We start from the raw sequence: 13,479 nt of genomic DNA on the forward strand, positions 1-13,479 counted from the left end.
CAAAAAGAAAGTAGAGCCATGGTGCCATGTGATGTGAAGGGTGTGCTTGTGTATGCACTATGAGGTACATGGTGTTCATGTCAAGTCTGTTAATAAACTTCAGTTCATGTTATAATGTGGTTTCTTCCTCAGCTCAGAAATTCCAGGTGTCCACCCAGCCACGACACTACTGTAGTTCCATTTTGACAACTATGATGCAGTTCTGTCTTTTGTGCTTGTTAACAACAATCACTGGAACTTGCTGGTTTGTAATTCTTTCTTGTTGATTTATTTTATTCTTTTTCATTTTGTATTATTTGTCTTTTAATCCACACCATTTCACAAGTAGTGAACAAAATATATTTCTGAATCATAATGCTTTTCCCTTTTTTTGGGGAAAGTATATTCACACATTGACGATTGATCAGATAGATAGATAGATAGATAGACTTTATTGATCCCATGAGTGATATACTGTATATATATATAAACAGTAACAATCATTTTTGGAAAGTTCTAGCAACCACAGCTGCCAGTGTTTTTCACCACAGATGGACCAGTTTGTTTTTAATAATGTATAATCTAAAATAAAAATAACGCATAATCTAAAACAAAATCTGTGTGAAAGAAAAAATAAGTGTTGTGGTAAATTATTAAATGTTGCAGAAAGGAAATCCAAACTTGTTATCCAAACCCTGGTGTCTATCTGACCACAACATCTCTCTGACAGCTTTTCCTCCATATTTAGAGCTGATGCTGCTTTGAACTCTGAAGTTTCTTCCTCATGGTGCGTTAGTTCCTAAGTCTCATCTATGAACTGATCACTTGACCAACATGCTGCAATCACCTTTGTGAATGAACTTGAACATGTACAATTAAAATCACATCTTGAGCTTCACTTGTTATCAGTTTATTTGGCATTACAACAACACCAGATCATTAGTTCTACAGATTTAACAGGTTTAGACTGTTGGCTAGAAAGTATTTGCTTGTGAGAGGAAAACAGTGGAATTACTTCTGAACACCAAAGTTCCAGCAGATGGAGAATTTCTACAGTGTAATTATATGAGAAATAAATGAGAAATGCTTATGATGTGTTATAAAAAAAAGACACTGGAGACATGAGTATTTAAACAAAAAATAATTTATTAACTATTTATAACTATTTACAAGCAATGATGAACTTTAAACTTATTACAGATATTAACGTATTTTATACCACAACAAAATGCTTGAATCTAATTGAAATGTGTGCATTATTTTAAAACATTTTAGTACGATCACTTTAGCATTATTTTAGTAGCATTTATTATACGTTAATATTAATAATAATTATTTCTAAAATAAATGTGTATGCCAGACATAATCTGAGACAATGAATGAATTTAAAAACTGATTGTTGTTGAATAAAGTAATCCTTAAAAGGTTGATGTGACATTTTTATGAAATGCTTACTGTATGTAACATTAATGTTTAATAAATGAAACATTGCTATCATTGGCAAATCGCTGTGGTATAAATATCTTAATAAACTCTAAACTTGGGGGTTCGGGTGTTTAGGGGGTTTAGAAGGGAATGGGGGGATTTGGGGGGGTGGGGGTACACTACATTTTTATAACTTATTCAAAAAAATCTTAATCTTAAAAATGTAATATTTACATATTTACAGAAATGCATAAATCAACAACAATGCAAATAATATTAATATAATTATATTATTAATGTAAATTAGACTAATAACACAGGAAATAAAAAACAACATTAATAATCTAAAGATCCTATACATTTAACAAAAACTAAATGTAAAAACCAGCAGACATTTTCTACAATTCTACAATCATTAAAATGTTTACATTTATAGATTATGATAGAGATGAGACTAATGCTGAAATCTAGGGGTGAAATACTTACCACACATACTTACCACAGATACATACCTTACATCATGAATACGAGGTGATGAACATGAGGTGAAGACTGAGCTTTTTAAAGTTACGTCTCGTTCACAAAAATACTAACTACTAAAAATACTAACTTACTTTAACTAAGTGGGGACTAGGACAGGCATCCTGATGAACTCCATCTCCCCATCAGGATCCACAGGATGCCGTCTACTCAGAGGGGCTTCTTGATTGCCATCCTCTTCGTCCCGCCTCCTCCTTATGCCCTGGCGTGGGACAGGAGTTATCACTGTGGCAGGAGCATAGTACATACCAGCCACAATGTTGTGGATGTCGATATTGAAATAAGGCTGTGGACTCCCTGAAGGTGGTGGCCTCCTCAAAGGGGATGGGGTCCTGAGAGGGGATGGACTCCTTAGAGGGGGTGGGACTAGGTGATTCCCTTCACTCTCACTCATACTGACTTATATAAATAAAAAAGGTCTGTCTCTAAATATCTGAGCTTTTTTTCTTATTAATTCTTATTTTTACACATACACACTGTTTGTCTACCTGTCAAAAGTTTTAGAACACCCCAATTATTCCAGTTATTTATTGCAATTCAAGTCGTTCAAGTCCAATGAATAGCTTGAAATGGTACAAAGGTAAGTGGTGAACTGCCAGAGGTTAAAAAAAAGGTAAGGTTACCCAAAACTGAAAAATAATGTACATTTCAGAATTATACAAAAAGGCCTTTTTCAGGGAACACAAAATGGGTTAACAATTTAAAGCTGTTCTGCAGCAATGGAGGTTGATCAAGCCTTGAAAGCTGGTGCTACTAATTCCTACAGGCCTTCCAGCTTTTCTGGATTACTTACAACCCCCTCTGTCTGCATAAAAGCAGTGTTGGAACACACTGTGGTACCATACCCTCGTGAGCATCAGTTGAACAGTATTGTACTGCAGAAAGTAGTGTGTCGCTACAAAAATGGCGAGAAAAAGGCAATTAACAACGGAAGAGAGACAGACCATCATAACACTTAAAAATGTAGGTCTTTCCTACAGAGAAATTGCAAAGAAAGTCAAGGGGTCAGTGAGTACAGTTTCCTTCACCATCAAAAGGCACTCAGAAACTGGGGCAAACTCTGACAGGAAGAGGTCTGGCAGACCCAAAGCCACAACTGAATCAGAGGACAAATTTCTGAGAGTGAACAGCTTGCGTGATAGGCAGCTCACAGGACAACAGCTTCAAGCACAGCTTGATAGTGGTCGTAGTAAGCAAGTCTCAGTTTCAGCTGTGAAGAGAAGACTTTGAGCTGCAGGTTTGACAGGACGAGTTGCAGCAAGAAAGCCATTACTAAGACGTCAGAATAAGACAAAGAGGCTTGCCTGGGCCATGAAACACCGCCATTGGACTACTGAAGACTGGAAGAAGGTATTATGGACTGATGAATCAAAATTTGAAATCTTCAGTTCATCACGCAGGATCTTTGTACGCCGTCGAGTAGGCGAAAGGATGGTTCCACAGTGTGTGGCATCAACTGTCAAACATGGAGGAGGAAGTGTGATGGTCTGGGGCTGTTTTGCTGGATCCAGGGTCGGTGACTTGTACAGAGTGAGAGGCACCCTGAACCAAAACGGCTACCACAGCATTCTGCAGCGCCATGCAATACCCTCTGGTATGCACCTAGTTGGTCAGGGGTTCATCCTACAGCAAGATAATGACCCAAAACATAAGTCCAAGCTATGCCAGAACTACCTCAGGAAAAAAGAACAAGATGGTAAGCTTGAAAACATGGAGTGGCCAGCACAGTCTCCAGACTTAAACCCCATGGAGCTGGTTTGGGATGAACTGGACAGAAGAGTGAAAGCAAAGCAACCAAGTGCCACACATTTATGGAAACTTCTGCAACAGATTTGGGAAGAACTTTCTGAAGAATATTTCATTTCTATTGTAGAAAGAATGCCACGAGTGTGTTCAGCTGTTAGATCTGCCAAAGGTGGCTACTTCGATGAGTCAAAAGTTTAGAATACATTTTGGTCTAGAAATTGATTCCATGATTTCTTTTTTAACTCCAATTGCTTATTTGTACTATGCTTTCATTTCAGAGTGCAATGAGACATTAAACTGAATAATTTTCAATAAAAAACTGTAAAAATTGGGGTGTTCTAAAATTTTTGACCTGTAGTGTGTAATTTTATATATATATATATATATATATATATATATATATATATATATATATATATATATATATGCATAAACTTTTAAGCCATAACATTATGACCACCTGCCTAATATTGTTATTCCTCCTTTTGATGCCAAAATAGCCCTGCAGCCCTGACCCATAGAGGTGTGGTCTTCACTAGATCTCTGAATGAATAATATACATATATATATATAAATAAAACAGTGGGTTATGGCAGCGACTGAGGGCAGGACTAGTGAGAAAACTTGAACACAATCAAAGGGGGCTGAACACAAATGCAGATAACCAGATCACAGTTCTGGAGAAATGTTTACTTATCTTTAATTAGATAATAATGCAGGTCAAATAATCCACAAAACAAATCCAACAAGTCAGCTCAAAAGACTTGACAGTAGTTCCAAAGAATAAATCCCCAAAATCCACAAGGTTAATCCAAAAGCATACAAAAGGTTCACAGGAGTCTAATCAAAAAACAAAGTCAATACTTCCAAAAAGTCATTCTAATTAGTCCACAAAATAAATCCATAAGGCATTCAAAAGAGCACTTGTCAATCAATCAAAACAAAGAACTATACCAGATGCACAAAGTCTTTTAAGGACAAGGCCATAAAACAGAGCACACGGCTGACCTAGACTTAATCAAGGTACAGGAAACACTAAGCAAAGTATTTGTGGAGGAAAAGGGTGACTTAAATACACAAACCTAAACAAAGCACAGGAGACACCTATTAGACATAATGACAGAGACTGGACACCAACAAAAAGGCAGTGGGGGCCTCTAGTGGGCAGAAAACAGTCCACAACCCTGACAGGAAACCAGTAGATATCAGTTTATATCTTGCTCTGTTCATGTTACAATTAGTTGCATATCTTACCTGTATATTTCAGTCTAGTTGTGTTGATATTTAACATGATCAGAAAATGACAAATGATTTTCAAAGTCTTTTCCTGTTTCATCATAAAATGGACATAATAAAACGTCCAAGAGTCAGAATGGACAAACCCATGTGTATAAATCACACCAAAATATGGATTTGAATTAAAACACTTAAGCAAAACATTATTTCAGACTTTTGGATAACAGCTTGATAGACTTTTATTTGATAATTATGTGCAGTATTGAGATTAAAATTTATACTTGATTTGGATTGGTCAGAAGGTGTTCAGCATGGACCTGATAGCAGTTCAGGTTTCAAATCAAATCTCTCTTTTTTAAAGAATGTCGTTTTTCTGATTATATATATACAGTTATACAAACCAAAAAACAGTGTATGTCAAATATGTACAGAAGAAACTGAATTTGAGTTTAGAGACTAACTAACTAACTAACTAACTAACTAACTAACTAACTAAATATAATCACAATCGTTTACATCAGCAAACAAAACATTAATATAAATTATGTATACACAGTGCACATACTTGATCAAGCCACAATTATAAGGACATCCTAATGATTAGACTGACCAACTATAGAAGAAGAATTCACATAATCAGAAAAAATAAAAATTAATGGCCCCAAGTTTCAGAAAATATGCCAGTATTGCCCTTTATTGTGTACCTAATTTTATCCAAATGAATGAAGCTCATAACATCTTACTGCCAGTCATCAAAAGATGGAGGGAGAATTTGTTTCCATAGCAGAAGAATATGCCATCTAGCTAATAATGTTACCGTTAAACGTGACTTTATTGGATTACCCGCAGAGCTGGCAAGGAGTTCACCAAATCGCTCAGTTAATAACGGCCGGGAACGCTTCCTCAACGGAATCCGAAAACGATCACTGATTGCAGCCAGCAGCATGTTGGTGTTGTGTTCATTTCGATTCACTGCGCAAAACGTTACATAACCAAAGCCACAGTACCATTGACCTCTTCAACTTAAATTGTACTTAATCTTCTTGATGAACCGAGGTGAACTCTCTCAGCGTTGCTAAGCCTAAATGCTACAGTTTTACCCACTTCCAGTCCTATGTGACAATTCTAACTACTTTACTAAATGTACTACAGTACATTAACAACTATAATGTTTTGAGTACATTCTATGTGTTGATTGGTTCTTAAAGTACATGTCTTGTGGCCAGCCCAGCAGGAGACTCCAGAGTGTGTAAAGGCCTGACATGAGCACACCATGGTAACTGTTAGAAAAACACTAACTGATTTGTCATCACTTATTTATTTGTAGGCGATATTGGAGTAGTGTTTGGATATTTTATTTCTGGATTAACTTGATTTGTCTAACGCTTACTCTATCTCCTTGCTATAGCTCTCAGTGTGTGACTGAGAATGCAGAACAGAGAACAGAGAATGCTTTGGTTTCAGCTGTGAGTGCTGTGATCATAATTTGGGCATGAATCAGATCGTCTCGGGATATAGCGCTAACAAAGACTACAGCCATTCCGATCATGTCTAAATCGAAAGCCAAAGGGCCGCCAGAAAGCATAGCGCTACGTATAGCGGCTGCGTTTTCGGAATCCCAAAACGATCACTGATTGCAGCCAGCGGTGTGTTGGTGTTGCGTTCATTTCGATTCATTGCGCAAAAACGGTATATAACCAAAGCTACAATACCACTGAACTCTTCAACTTAAATCGTTCTTAAGCTTCTTGATGAACTGAGGAGAACTCTCTTTTGGCTTATTTTCTCTCTCGGTGTCTGTGAGTGTTAGTCCCAGTGTCAATAGAACTAATCATGTAGTGTATCCGGGTTGCAGGATTTTTTAATTTATTTGTTTGTTTTTTTTATTTAAAAAGCACAGAAGGTATCATTTGGGTATGAATCTGTTCGTCTCTCGATATAGTGTCAAAAAAGACTACAACTATTCCAATCATGTCTAAATCAAAAGCCACTGCACCAGGCCAGAGGGGCGCCAGAACGCATATCACAACATGTAGCAGCTCCTTTTACCAGCTGGTCCAGGTGCATGGGATGCCGTGATCGTATAGTGGTTAGTACTCTGCGTTGTGGCCTCAGCAACCCCGGTTCTAATCCGGGTCACGGTATTAGCTTTTCCACATCACCGCTGAACGCTAGGCATGGCTTTTGACCTCTGGCCGTTTGTCACTTGAAAAGCATAAGCAGGTATGACCCCGCTCCCCTTAAGGTTCACGTGGGCCAGTGGCGCAATGGATAACGCGTCTGACTACGGATCAGAAGATTCAAGGTTCGACTCCTGGCTGGCTCGGCTGCCTTTTAAGAGCCCAGAGGTGTGCCCCAAACTCCAGCTGCCGAATTGCTGGCAGAGTAACACCTCCCACAATCCCTGAAACGCGGAGAGTCCTGTACTGGGAGGTATGCTGGTTTTCTGCACCAGGAACACCAGCTCACGCTCTGTCTAGCAGCTGATCTTCCGCTGGAGTGACAGCTCGAGTAGCTGGATGTTCGGTCAGCGCTGGCCGATTTTGTGATCTGCAATGCAAGGTTCCCATACAAAGCTCTGGATGATACCGCGCCGGAAATTAAACTGCTTGGTGGTCGAGTAAAATGCCGATCTCAACTCTCCTGGGGAGCTCTCCCATATGGTCTAGCGGTCAGGATTCCTGGTTTTCGCCCGGGTTCGACTCCCGGTATGGGAACATGACTTTATTGGATTGCCTGCAGAGCTGGCAAGAAGTTCACCAAATTGCTCAGTTAATAACGGCCGGGAACGCTTCCTCAACAGAAACCAAAAACGATCACTGATTGCAGCCAGCAGCATGTTGGTGTTGTGTTCATTTCGATTCACAGCGCAAAATGTTACATAACTGATTTGTCATCACTTATTTATTTGTAGGCTCCCATAGGCCAGTGGTGCTACTTGAAGAACGATAGTCTGGGTCAGCCGGCCAATCACAGCTCACCTGGGAAATCTTTCTCGCCCAATCACATCGGCCCGTTACATCTTTATTCCCCAATCCCTGTGCTGAAAAGATGGACAGACAATGATGGCCGCGCCCATAGCGAGCCAATCGAATCTCTCACAATTTTATCGTTCTCCGCTAATCGCAACAATGGCCCGCCCACAACAATCGATGGATCTTATGATGTGTCATTCAAGTCAAATGTATTCGCATAATTACAGTGTGGCACAGAAGCGGATTACAAACGAATTACTGCGTCAGGTAAGAGACTATGTTTTTTCAGTGTGGGATTTACCTTTTTATTTTAATAACTTTGTTTAACCTTTATTTTAGTAGGTTTTTATTTATCTTTACTTTAACGGTTGTTGTTTACACATCTAGATGTAAATATCTGGAAATGAAATGTGAGAATTCTGGTCTATAGCCTTTTATACTTTTTTGGAACTTAAAGCCAAATTGTCTTCAAAGTATAAAAAAAACATTTGAGTATTTTCAGAGGGGACTGTACAAATAGTCTTAATAAGTGAGCGAGTGTGTATCTCTGATAGAAACTACTATATATTAACTGTACCAAGTCAGTGTGTTTTATGAGTATTGTTCATTTCCATCAATCTAACCTAACACTAGCCTACAATCTCCACAGAAGGTTGATCTGAAAAAGAGACCTCAGTCTGGGAATTCCTCCACATCTAAGAGTACATCCCCTACCCTGACTCCATCGCCATCCCCAACTCCTAAGCCTCTAATTGGTGAAACCCTGTCTTCTGCTTCTTCCCAACCATGTTCTAAAAGTAGTGGTGGCTCCAGCAGTGGCAGCATCACTGATGAAGGTCAGTGCAAATAAAGATGATCAGACTTTATGGTGTGTAGGAATGTACTCTCATTCACACTATTGCAGTTTACCAGTCTCTAACATACAAAAGCCAACATGGTTGCGGACCATGAACTTTGACAGGGTATTCAGAAATGAACACATCTATCTACAAAATACATAGACCACCCTGAGCAAATTGTGTCAAGACATAGAGCAGGGTAAAGGTATAAACCATATCTAAGGTGTTGAATGTTCCAAGGAGCACAGTGGGTTCTATCATTGTGGAAACATGTTTGGAATCAACAGGATATCCAGCCAAACTCAGTAACCAGGTTAGAATGGCTTTGATCAGAGAGAAAACAAAAGCCCACTGACAACTTTAACAGCTTTAGAAGTCCTCTGCAGAAAAGGGAGAACTTGCTGGAAGTACAGCCATCTCAGAAGTTCTCCATCAGTAAGAGCTTTATGTTGGAATAGCTAAATGAAAACTGCTGCTGAATATAAGCACTGCTCAATATTTGGGCAATACCACTGTTATTGTGAAGCATGGTGTTGGCAGGAGTACTTCTCAGTGGCAGGAGGGGAAAGACGGGTCAGAATTAAGGGAAGGATGAAAGCAGCCGAAATACAGAGAGGTTCTTAAAGAAAACTTGCTCCACAGTGGACACAGCCTCAGATTTTAAGACAAGGTTTAACCTTTCAGAACGACAACACGAATATATCCAAGACAACCCTGGAGTGGCTTTGGAACAACTTTCTAAATGTCCTTAAATGGCCCAACCAAATCCCAGACCACATAGGACTTCAGTGAAGCAACATGAAGATGGCAGTTACACCTGTAGCCTGTAGAGTCTTGTCAAAGGAGACTTAGAGCTGTACTCAGTAAATTGTGCATAAATCATAAGTGAGAAGTGGATTAAATTGTTTCCAAACCTACAGTGTCAATGATCTTTACTTTTATTCCTTTTTCACAGATGAGCTGTCAGGTATACTAAGAAAACTTTCCCTGGAGAAGTACCAGCCCATCTTTGAAGAACAGGAGGTATAGACATGGCCGTCTCTAAAGTCTGCAACTTTTTCTTGTACTTACATGTTATTTAAATAATGGATTTAACACAATAGTTAATAGTTTGATTTTCTCTTCAACCAAATTCCTATTTCCAAACACTACAATTGCATGCTTGCATTTTTCCTCTCTGTAAATTACCTGTATTGTTTTATTTACAGGTAGACATGGAGGCCTTTTTGACTCTGACTGATGGAGATCTGCAGGAGCTGGGGATTAAAACAGACGGGCCCAGACAACAGATTCTGGCAGCCATTTCTGAAAGTAATGCTGGAAAGGTGTGTTTTTTAAAAACTGCTAGTCAGCGTTGTCTAATCTGGTCCCATGTTTATAGACGGTTCTGTTATATCATATGAATTTTATTATTTTACTATCCACAGTTTCCAGTCATCTTTTGGGAGTAGCGCAGCATCCTGCAGGTTATTCACATTTTGAGTATTAAACACAAGATATAATAGATATAAGATATAAATTAAACATTATATAGATTGTAAATTTTCACATTTTTTGCAGAATCTTTGTGTACTTATTGCCATTTCACTGTATCTGGAAGCTCTAATATACTTTATATTTATTTTCTTATACTCCAGTTTGGGCAAGACATCAGCTGCATTCCCTTAACAAAAGGTAACACTTTTGGCCAGATGAGGGACTGGAGAATGGTGCCAACTCACTTCAAGACTGATCGTACCCAAAGCAAATGAGAAGTCACAAAGGACCTCACACGTTATTCTGCATAAGGGACCGCATCTTAGAATAACGCATACAAGCATTGACATAGGGTCGCATATTGGATGTGTCTATTTTGCCATCCAATTTGTGGTGTTTAATGTATTGCTAAGTTTGGGCATGATGACAAATAACTGTCTCAGATGATATGATGTACACCGATCAGCCATAACATTAAAACCACTTGCCTAATACTGTGTAAGGCCCTATCGATACAAAAACAGCTCAGACCTTTCAAAGCTTGGAGTCTACAAGAGCTTTGAAGTATGCTGTGGTATCTGGCACCAGCAGTATCTACAAGCACAGGTAATAAATAAAATAAGAAGGAATATAACAAAAAATACTAAAATACCCCAATTTAAGGGTACAAAAATATAACAAAAAATATACAAAAATATAACCAAAAATATTAGACATTTGTAGTCTAAAATTTAGCTTTGCTCCAGAGACTTTCAGTGGGGTGTACTCATTTTTGCATCACCCTAATTTGAGTAAAACTGAAAATTTTGTTCTCTAAGTTATATTATTAACCTTACTTTCATGTTATAAAAGTTCAGATGTTATGATTAGTCCCGACTGACCTTTCTGACCTGCTTTCCTTTCTCGAATCTGCTAGAAACATGGACACATGGACACATGGAAACATGGTTCAAGATGTTTTTCAATTTAATATTTCAATAAAAAATCCACTTTTGAAACTCTCAAAGTTTAGTAGAGAAAACACAAAACAATGACTATGGAAATGCTTAAATTAAGTAGACTTTACTAGCAAAAAGTATTTCTTGCATAGAGAAAATTAAGTAATAAATACAAAGACTAGTCTTAATCTACATAATAATCTGATGCAAAAAGTTACCTTCATTGTTTAAATTAGATCAGGCTGGATATTTTTATCAGCGTACAAACAAACAGTACCATCTACATTTACAAGATTTATCAGACTCTCTTATCCAGGAGCAACTCACATTTCCACAGCTGAGCAGTTAAGGGGTAAAGGGCTTTGCACAAGGGTCCAGCAGCAGCAGCTTGGATTAAATTGTTTAAATTGCAGTTTTATTTAAATAGCACACAAAGGTAATATTTCTAATCATGTCATTTCATATTTATGGCAAAAAAATAAAAACAGCAAGCCCACTCAAATCCAGTTTAAAACAAATGAGACAAGTCTTTCAAGAGCAAATGATGATATATAAAATAAGCTGTGTGAGCTGTGTCTGTGCTTATGGTATCTGTCTGTCCATCTCAGTCTGTCCATAATCTGAGGTGTTACAAACAGCAGAACTGATTACTGGAAGAGTTTAAGAGTGAACAGATATGTAGAGATTGATATGATTTTTTTCCAGAGGATGAAAGCTGATTTATAAGGTCATTCAGGTTCATGTACCATTGCATCTTGTTTTAATGCTGTTTAACTCTTTATATCTGACACTAAATACAAAACCATCCTGTGCCATTTCTGTGCATGTGATTTATTTTTGTAAAGTGGTCAGTCTGGTATATCTCATGCCATAATCCAGAATGTTCCCCTTTACAACCCACGGTGACAAAGGTGTCACAAGCCCTTTAAATGTCCTGGGAAGTTCCTTTTATAGCTTTATCCTTGATTTTAACTCATGAAGTCTTAAAATAACACCTACTGAACATCCTGGTGGGTCATGTGATAGGTCATGTGATTTTGTGTTCCCACAACAACATTTCCCAGATGTCTGCATGCCAGGCAAATGTGATGGTACTAGCTCATTTTAAAAAGGTTCTTTCTTCTAGCTAAAAGGTAAGATTTGACCATTTAAGAATTCTAATGCTTACATAACATGTCCTTTATTACACTTAACCTGATGTGAACACATTTCTTGAACAATTTCATATAAAACAAATCAGTATATTATACAAATTCATATGTCACAACGGCCCTTTAACATTAAAATTGTCACAGAAAAACTGATGTGACATATATGACACATTAGTTGGCTTTTTTTTTTTAACTTTTAAGATTATAAACTGCTCATTTAATTTAGCTGATTCAGTGATATTTAGTTAATATTTTTACATTATTGTTACATTTATTATCAATTTATTATTATTTGTCATTATTATTTATTATAATAATTTATTAACACATTCATAATAATAATTTGTTAACAGGCATTGTGAAGGAGTACAACACATTCATGGGGTGGGGGGGGTCGACCTCCAAGATGCATGCGTCACAAGGTACAAGTACCACATGAGGTCACGGAGGTGGTTCCTCTACCTGTTCTGGCAAACCATAATGCTTGCCTATGTCAATGCATGGCTGATCTCCCGCCGTGACTGTAAACTACTTGGTGTCCACAAGCCACTGAAACAAAGGAGCTTCCAGGCTGAGGTTGCAACTAGCCTTATTCTCCTGCATTCCCAAAGGGGCCGGCTATCACTCAACACCAACTCCACCACCACCTCCCAAGAAAGTTCATGTTGGAGTTCCAGATGATGTTCATGTGGACCAGGTTGCACACGGGCCTGTGAAGTGTGGTCGTTGCAAATTCTGCAAAATCAATGCAACCACCACCCTCTGTGAGAAATGTGATGTGCGTCTTAGTTTCACTGAGGAAAGAAATTGCTTCAAATGTTTCCATTTGGCCTAGGTTATTGCCACATAAACAAATTTCATGGGGTTTCATGAGAAATGGGTCCGGCTGCTTAACGCCCATTGTGACATATATGTAACATCACAGATCCCTGACAGTAGGGGGTGGTATTTTGAAGAAAAAAAAGTTGAGAAATGTGTTATTTGGCATCTATTTAGTCTGTGTTATGTCCCCCATCATTTTCCCTGAAGGAGAAAGGGGTCTGGGTTCTTATGGGTTAAGGCACAGTGAACTCTATAATGTGTGCTTTAATTGCCTCTGTATTCCACAGTTTTACATTTCTACACAAACAAAAAGTTTAAGTCCACATTCTCAGATGCAAAATGTAAAATACTG

General features: G+C 38.1%; 1 non-coding gene across 1 annotated transcript; it reads left to right on the forward strand.

Annotated features, from left to right (window-relative positions):
• The first annotated feature begins 7,179 nt into the window (after positions 1–7,179).
• On the forward strand, positions 7,180–7,252 carry trnar-acg (transfer RNA arginine (anticodon ACG)). The gene has a single exon. It is a non-coding gene; the product is annotated as a tRNA-Arg (tRNA).
• The last annotated feature ends 6,227 nt before the right edge of the window (positions 7,253–13,479 follow it).

The sequence above is a fragment of the Hemibagrus wyckioides genome, unplaced genomic scaffold (assembly GCF_019097595.1).
Source record: "Hemibagrus wyckioides isolate EC202008001 unplaced genomic scaffold, SWU_Hwy_1.0 Contig20, whole genome shotgun sequence".
Taxonomy (NCBI): Eukaryota; Metazoa; Chordata; class Actinopteri; order Siluriformes; family Bagridae; genus Hemibagrus; species Hemibagrus wyckioides.